This window comes from Aythya marila, assembly GCF_965140915.1.
Source record: "Aythya marila genome assembly, chromosome: 13".
Lineage (NCBI taxonomy): Eukaryota > Metazoa > Chordata > Aves > Anseriformes > Anatidae > Aythya > Aythya marila.
In genome coordinates, this window is record NC_139054.1 from 10,284,469 (window position 1) to 10,287,058 (window position 2,590).

A 2,590-nucleotide genomic window follows, 5' to 3' on the forward strand; every position below is an offset into this window, starting at 1 on the left:
GAGATGTTTGGACTCTTTTGGACATGTACATTGAATTTCCCCTACAGCAGTCCCTTCTTGCATGTTACCTTTCCAGATTTTGCTGTCTGCATTCACTGCAGCCTACATTGCCTGCACACCTTTTATGCCATAGTACTGTTAATGAGCATACTTGGCACAGGCCCTGGTTTACCGCCAGGGTGTCCCCTCCCACACACACACCAGCAGCTGCCTTCTGACATGTGGAGACATGCTTCACTCAGAGGCTGTCATGTGAGCCAATTTTAATCTAGGATGCTCTTTCCTTTTGGCTCCCCATAGAGATCACAGGTCCCTCTCTAATCCAGCTCCCTGTCAGTGTACAGTTGAGTCATAGGAGGCTTTTCTATTGCCACATCTAATAGCACTTTGCTATCAGGAGCAGAACATCAACCCGCCTGGCTGGGAGTCGGCACTGTCACCCAGCAGCCCTCCTCGTCTGGAAGTTGTTTTGATTCTTTTCTTAGACTTCTCCCTCTCTGTGTCTCTCTCTCTAAAACATTAATTTCCTCTAATTAGAACCTCCTTAACAATTCTTTTTCCCCCTCTCCTCAGTTAATTTCCTCTAATTAGAACCTCCTTAATAATTCTTTTGCTAAATCAATTTCCTCAGTTAGAACCACCCGCCATAATTTCTTTCCATCCTTTCAAAAGCTGTCGGAGTAGCTAAGCAAATTATGCTTCTGGGTAACCTTTATCTCTTACTTGGTATTTTAAAAGAACTGTAACAGGTTAGACAGGCACAATTTCCCTTTCCAGAGCTATGCTGGTCTGACCCCATTAGGTTATACTTAGCTGAGTGTTGTACTATTGTATACTTAATTAGGCGTTCTAGCTGTTCCTCTGCAACCAAGGTAAAGCTGTATTTATGAATGAATTAAACATGACACTTCATTATTCAGATCAGATTTAACAGTGTCAAAATCCATCTTTAAAACAGATCAAATTGCTGTCTAAGAATACATAAAATCTCCTGCCCCTGTTAGATGTCCTGCAAGCGAGCCACTCCTAACTTTTCTCTGCAGCCATGCCTGCTTTCTTCTCACGACAAGCTTTTTAAGTAGCAATTGTTTCTAATATGTGTGTTTTAAAAAGAATGTTTTTGTTTGCAATTTACACAGTAAGTAAATATTAATGTCACATTGCTTTTCTTAATCATGCTGCAGGCCACATCAGCAGTTGGTATCAATGGGGAGGCAGCTGATGTACACATTATGGACCTTGGACCTGGATTTGCCTTTCCACATTATACAGCTTCAAAATACAGTTGAGTCAGTATTTTGCATTTTTCTAGCCCTTTTCCTCAGGGTTGCTGATGAATCCTATTGCAGTGGACAGGGTCCTGACAAGCAAACGAGACCACTAGGAACCATCTCTTTCTGTCTGACCTTCCTGAGAACTACCACATTAACACTTGCTCCCCTTCCTGACTTTGGGAAAAAAAAGGTGTAGGAATTGGTAACCCTCCAAGTGGAAGGAGCCATACAGTTTTATTGAAGTCTATCTTTTCTTTTAAATATATATATATATATATATATATATATATATATATATATAAAAAGAGAGAGAGAGAAAAAAGAAATCTGAGCTGCAGGAACTCTCTCTCTCCACCACTAGTAGGTGCAGCACTGCTGATAGCGTTCCCTTCTCTAGTACCACTTTCTCAGGTTAGCACCTATTATCATGCACAGATCTGATGGTTTCAACAAGTGTCCTTGTGAAAGAGAGCACTGCCTCTCTGTGATGCATGGTAGAATAGGGCCCTGCTCACACGAGACAGGCCAAAGACAGCTACCACTCAATGGACTTATGAGACTGCTTCTGGTCTTCACAGCATAAGGAATTTTCTACATGTTTTGGCTACGCTGAACGTAAGTGGCATACTCAAAGTCCTGATCACAAAGCAGAATACCACCACGGGCCCAGTAAAAGTCTGCTCCAGTAAGGCAGATAGGCACTCCAAACTTACGAGGTGCTTTTCACCACTGTCTGAGGAAAAATGCCTCACCGAGTGGATGCCTTGGTTGCCACTTGGTACAACAAGTGAAGCGATCCACGAGCAATGCTCCACAGATATCCTCTGGGGAGCTGGTGGAGGCTTTCAGCTACTCCATTCTTGTCTGTGCCACTGTCAGCTTTATGGGCAGGTTCAAAACATTTTCACCAAGCCCAGCTACTGTGGGAAAGCTGTGTTGCCACCCTTGTTCACCCTTCTCTCCTTCTGACCTAGAAGCCCCCAGGCAAGCCTCTAACACAAAGTCTATTCTGGTTGAGATGGTTCAGAAGTTGTAAAATCTGCTTTATTTCCTTTGCAGACTTAGCTATGCAGAAAACTCCATTTATAATCATTTCCCATTAATTTTTGCAGTGGGAGTGGATGAAAAAATTAAACATTAAGGATTTAGTTCTTGACAAAATCCCTACTGTTTTGGGGAATAGAACTTTCTGGGCAATCTTACAAGGAGTAAAATGCTGGTGGTGCTGGAGAGAGGGTTTTGGGGAAGGGAAGATTATCTAAAAAGATATAATCGGGGGCTAAAAAAAAAAAGCCATCTGGTTCTTCTCAGAAGAG